Source organism: Hemiscyllium ocellatum, chromosome 41 (assembly GCF_020745735.1).
Source record: "Hemiscyllium ocellatum isolate sHemOce1 chromosome 41, sHemOce1.pat.X.cur, whole genome shotgun sequence".
Lineage (NCBI taxonomy): Eukaryota > Metazoa > Chordata > Chondrichthyes > Orectolobiformes > Hemiscylliidae > Hemiscyllium > Hemiscyllium ocellatum.
In genome coordinates, this window is record NC_083441.1 from 2,153,296 (window position 1) to 2,159,988 (window position 6,693).

Genomic DNA, 6,693 nt, shown 5'->3' on the forward strand with positions numbered 1-6,693 from the left:
ACGACTTCTGGTTGCACATTCTCCCCCTTTAGGATTCTGAAGACACGGTCCGAGAAGTCTTGGACCCTGGCACCCGGGAGGCAACAAACCAACCGAGTGTCTCTCCCATGTCCACAGAACCGCCTGTCTGTCCCTCTAACTATAAGGTCTCCTATAACTAGCTCTCTCCTCCTCTCCCCCTCTCCCTTCTGAGCCTCAGAGCCGGACCTCGTGCCAGAGACCCGGTCACTGCAGCTTACCCCTGCTAAACTGTCCCCCCCCCAACAGTATGCAAAGTGGTATACTTATTGTTGAAGGGAACGACCACAGGGGAACCCTACACTGCCTGCTTTCTCCGCTTCCCACCTCTAACTGTTACCCAGCTAGTCTGTTCTCTGGCGTAACTATGTCCCTGTAGCTTCTATCTATCTTTCTTGTTGTACCACCCTGATTTATACGAATACACATCAATCCATTTTCTTTTTTTAACCTGCCGAGCAATGTCTCTGTAACAGTTTCTATATTCACTTCTTCCAAAGCCAAACACTTACAGGAATCATCACGTGACTCTTTACTGAATTTCGTCTCATACTGCAATGGCACATTTCTGAAACGTTCCCATCGTACAATCCTGACTCATACTCCACATTCACCTTGTCAGACAGAGTAAACACCACAAGCTGTTTGCTGAACTGAATGCATACCATCCAGATCTTTATGAGCCTTTGTTCATATGAATAAACATTCAAATATGCTCTCAGCCAAATTATTTCCCACCCCTTGGTCCCATTTCACTGTCTTCTTCTCTTCCACAGCTCCCACTTCCTTGACAGGTACTGAAATACTTCATAAGGATAGTTTACTGAAAATCGTACCATGTTCCTCCAGAATTCATCAAAATATGCGGCAGGGAGGCTCAGTGGTTTGCACTGCTACCTCACAATGCCAAGGACCTAGGTTTGATTCCCGTCTCGGGTGACAATCTGTGTGGAATTTGCACATTCTCCCCGTGTCTACGTGCGCTTCCTGCCACAATCCAAAGATGTGCAGGGTGGGTAAATTGTCCGTGCTAAATTGCCCACAGTCAGGGGTAAATGCAGGGGAATGAGTCTGGTTGAGCCACTCTTCGGAGAGTCGGTGTGGGCTTGTTGAGCCAAAGTGCCAGCTTCCACACTGTAGGGAGTCGAATCTAAAAAAAAACAAAGTCTTTGAAATTTGCCCTGAAATTCCTGCTCTTTAAATTCGTGGCAATGGAGAAAATGGACCAGTTTTATGTCCTTTGCACGTGTGACAAATGCGAAAGACTTTAGCGTGAGGGAAGCAACTGTGAATCGTTGTGTCAAAGTTTTCAAATTAAAAGATTCATCCTTTGATAAACCAGACCCGCTTACATAGAGAGAAAACAAACATGACTGTTATGAACTGTAAATAAAACTGCAAAAACGGTTTAATGAGGGCTGTTCATAGGAACCGTTCGAGATTGTTCTTGTTCTGATCAGAATGCTACTTGGTCTTCCTTTTCTGTATATTTAACTGATTTGCACGAGACATAAGCTTCCACGTAAACACTTGTTGACTGTTTTGCTTCAATCACCAGAAGTCACAACTCAAGTAATCTGCTGGTAGGAAGACAAACTGATGCCCTTTATGGTTAAGGTGCTTCTGACTGCAGAGAACAGGTAGCTCCTGGAGATCAGATGACTTTTTCTGAGCTTAAACCATTTTCCAAGCTGTGATTGTATCTGAGATTAATCATATGACCGAGAGCAGCAGAAGGCCGTTGTGATTGATAACTGGCCCAGACATGTTAGCTGTTTAGTATGAACAAGGATTGTATTCATAATCATCTTTCTGGTCCCACTTCACTTGCAAACTACATGTCTACGAGCGCAAACCAGCAGTTGCATAAATAATGTTTCCAGTGTGCATCAGGTTAATTCATTTCAAAACATGTTGTAATTTTCCCGCAATCATGACTAATAAAGCACTTGTTCATTCTCACTATTCCTTGCATAACCTTCGATTCTCTTTCCCTTCCTTATAGGTAATATCTTGAATATTCTGATTCTCTCTCGGAGAAATTGCAACCTTTCATCATGTGTCACTTTCTACCTGGTGGCAATGTCAACATCGGATCTACTGGTCATTATGCTCGACCTGATACTGAGGCACATTCCTATTCTTTGTTGGGAAAGATTCCTATTCCTGAAGATGCTCCCATTGTGTAATATTCACGCAGTTCTGGTTTTCAATGTCACAGACTGGTCTGTTTGGTTCACTGTCGCTATGACTTTCGATCGATTTGTGGCTATTTCTGTTCCGAATGGGAAAAATAAATTTTGTACGACAAAATCAGCGGCTATAGCGTTGTCAGTAGTGATTGTGTTGAGCTTCATAAAGAACATTTTCTGGATTTTGATGTTCACAGGCCTGTACACGCTTCAGAATGCTCTGTGGTTTTGTGTTGTTCCAAGTAGCTATATGCATTCAGTGGCATGGATAACACTCGAGTTCCTACAATACATTTTAACTCCATGTGTTCCTTTCATTCTGATACTACTTCTCAATGCTTTCACTGCCCTAAAAATCTTAGTGACCAGCAAAGTCCGCAGGAGACTCCGCACTCACAGCAGGGAGAGTCCAAGGGGCGCAGAAATGGGGAGTCGCAGGAAATCGATCATTTTATTGTTTATAATCTCAGGAAACTTTGTCTTATTATGGACAATGCTGATGCTTTATTCTCTTTGCAGACACATGTACTTATTTGGCTTCAGTGCGTTTTTGATGTATGATCTTGTACTTGAAATAGGCTTCATGCTGCAACTGCTGAATTGCTGCACAAACACTTGTATTTATGCTGTGACCCAGACAAAGTTCAGAGAGCATTTGAAACATGTGCTGAACAGTCCATTTAATCTTATTGTTAAATGGATTCAACTGTGGTAAGAGGCAATGCATTTACTATATCTGACATCGGTGCTGCGTCATTTTCTGCCTCTTTGTAGAACATAGAACATACAATAGTTAAGCACAGAACAGGTCCTTTGGCCCACCATGTTGTGCCGAGGATTAATCCTAATGTAAAACAAAATAACTTTAACCAATGCACCCCTCAATTCACTGCTATCTATGTGCATGTCCAGCAGTAGCTTAAATGTCCCTAATGACTCTGCTTCCACCACAACCACTGGCAATACATTCCATGCTTTCACAACTCCCTCCATAAAGAACCTTCCTCTGACTTCCCGTCTATGCCATTCTCCTAATATCTTAAATTTATGGCCCCTCTTGCCAGTTAATCCTGCCCTGGGGAAAAGTCTCAGGATATTGACTCTATCCATACCTCTCATTATCTTACATATCTCGATCAGGTTCCCTCTCTTCCTCCTTCTCTCCAGAGAGAAAAGTCTGTGCTTGGGCAACCTCTCTTCATAAGTCAAGCCCTCCAGTCCAGACAGCATCCTGGTAAACCTTCTTTGCACCCTCTCCATACCTCTGTATCTTTCCTACAGTTGGGTGACCAGAATTGGACACAAAATTCCAAGTGCAGCCTCACCAGGGATTGTCGAACTGTAGCAAAACCTCACAGCTCTTAAACACGATCCCCCTGTTATAGAAAATCAAAACACCATATGCTCTCTTAACTACCCTATCCATTTCGGTGGCAACCTTGAGGGCCCTGTGCACTTGAACAGCCCCTGTTCCTCCACATGACCAAGTCTCCTGTCTTTAATCCTATACTCAGCATTAGAGTTCGACCTTCACTTCGCATTTATACATCTGCCATTTCTCAGCCCAGGTCTGCATCCTGCCCATAATTTTGTCACGTTACGAAGCAGCTGTCACATATTGTGACAGACACTTCCGCTCAGTAGTTGATTTTATTTCATAGAACATTGTAGTGCACTACAGGATGTTCAGTACTCGAAGTTGTGCCACCCTGTGAAACCATTCCAAAGCCCACCTGATATATACTATTACACTCTCGCCCATATGACTATCCAATGACTACTGAAATGTCTGTAAAGTTAGCGAATGTCTCTGAGTAAAGAAACTACCTCTGATATCTGTCCTATATCTATCACCCCTCAATTTGAAGCCATGTCCCCTCGTGCAAGCCTTCATCATTCGAGCAAAAAGGCTTTCACTGCTCACCTGATCTAATCCTCTGATTATCTTGTATGTCTCTAAGTGACCTCTCAGTCTTCCTCTCCTCAGACGAAAACAACCTCAAGTCCCTTAATCTCTCCTTGTAAAACTTTTCTTCCATACCAGGCAGAATACTTGTAAATCTCCTCTGAACCCTTTCCAAATTTCCACATCCCTCCTGTTGTGCATTGAACACAACTGCGCACAATAATCCAAGTATGGCTGGACCAGATCTCTGCAAAGTTCCTCTTGCTTTAGGCTTTTCCTGGTTACCTTGCAACGCTCAATCGCCTATCTGAGCCTTTACATCTCATCTTCACGTCCTCTTGGCAAGAGATTCAATTTTCTTAGCAAACCACGGCTTCCAGTCTCGACAACTTCCTCCTTGCCTGGCAGGTACATACTTATCAAATATACACGGTAGCTGTTCCTTGAACCAACTGCAAGTTTCCATATTGCCCATCCCTGCAGTTTCCTTCCCCGTCCTATGGATCTTAAAACTTGTCTAATCGCATCATAACTGCCTTTCCTCCTGGCTTTAGCTCTTGACCTCTGGTTTTTATCTGTCCCTTTCCAGCGCTAAAGTGAACATAACTGAATTGTGGTCGCTATCACCAAAGTGCTTATCTACCTCCAAATATAACACCTGGCCACATTCATTACCCAGTGGCAAGTTTAATGTGACTTGCCCCTTGTTGGCCTTTCTACATACTTTGTCAGAAAACCCTTCAGTACACAATGGACAAAACTGACACATCTATTGTACTTGAACCGTCATATCCCCAGTCAATGTTTGGGAAGTTGAAGTCACCCATGACAGCAAACCCTCCCCCCCTTCAAGTTCGACCGTAATGGTGAATTGGTCAAGGTAAATTGGACATGACAGCGAACAATTGAATAAAGTTTAAAAAATCGGACGAAAGAGCCTGAATGACAGAGCAGAGTCGAGGAGTGTGGTGCTGAAAAAGCACAGCAGGTGAATGTCTGATGTCTGAAACGTCGAATCTCCTAGTCCTGGGACACTGCCTGACTTGCTATACCTTTACATCACCACACTCTTCGACGCTGATCTCCAGTATCTGCAGTCTTTACTTTCTTCTCCTGAATGCGAGTGCAGCTTGTTTTTGAAATATGAACGACTGCTTGATGCCACAGTGTTGTGAGAATTGCCCTGTTTCGCCATCACACGGAGGCATCTGGAGGTGTTTTTCTTTCTGTCAAATTGAATGTCGAGAGAAATACTGAAATTACCACGGAGTGAAGGTACAGCATGTCATCTTAGGTTCAGAATGTGATGGGTTTCGAGGACTTTGTCCTATTCAAATGGCTTCACAAATGACCGTGATGGCGAATGATGTCCAGAACCACGAGATCTCCATAACAGCCATTGTGAAACATTGTTCCTGACGAGAAGGAGGTAGTGAGACTTGTTGTTGAACATGTCTAAAGTCGTCTCAACACATACCATTTTGCATAAGTTTCTAATATATCAAAAGTAGATTCGTGCTCAATATAGATTTTCTGTCATCTGTGTATACGTAATGCTTAGTGTACGTTCATGCATTGATCTTAATATATTAAAATGCCACTTAATGTATTCATGACTGTTTTATCTATAAAACTACCAATAAACGCGTTGTTTAGATTACTCAACTCGTGGAGTATTTTTGTACGAGTCACTGAAACGATCAACAAACCAAACGAAATTCTCTGTTGTGATTGTCTATCCCTGTGTTAGTTCAATATTTTTGGTCATTAATCCGTTGCATGCTTCGTTCTTGAATGGCCTCAGGAAAGCGACAATGAACTGTCGCATTGACGAAGTGCAGCCCGTGCAGGTTAATACAGCGATGTTGTGAGGAAAACGGATTTCAATCACATCACTATAAAGGAAAGGAAAGCTAAAAGTATCCCTAACCCAGGGAAGCTTGCGGCTTGGAATTAACGTTCATTGTATCACTCCATCTGCTGTCCTCAGCTTGTCCAGATCATGGTTTCAGAAAGTGCTGCTGAAATGCCCATCAGTCGAGACAATAACGGATCTGTAGGTGGAACGCACTAGTTCCCACTTTTGGAAGTGTTGGTGAGGGTTAATATTTAACGTTGTGGTGGATTGTCAATCAAATGGACTGTGTTATCTGAGACACAGACAAGCAATGTTTTATCATGCTTTCATAATCTCACGCATTCCTAGGATTTAAGCTGTGATTCGTGGACAGCTAGCAATGAATTGTCACACTACAGGATATTGGTACTGTTGAACAGAGTGATAGAAATATAACTGAACTGCGGGCTGTGGTGATTTGACTTAATGCCGTTGAAGATGGTAATTTCTCTGAATATTACTGGAGGGAAGGTGGCTGAGAATGCAATAGGTAGATAAAGTTGGGGGGAAAGGTGATAGGCCAGAGAGGTGGCAGATAGATGGGATGGGTGATGGACAGATCCAGATAGTATACCAAGTTGGAGGCTTGGGACTGGGATAAGGTGGGGGGTGGGGTGGGGTGGGGGTGTTGTTGAAACTGCTGAAATCCACATTAACCCCGTATGGTTGCAGAGGTGGAA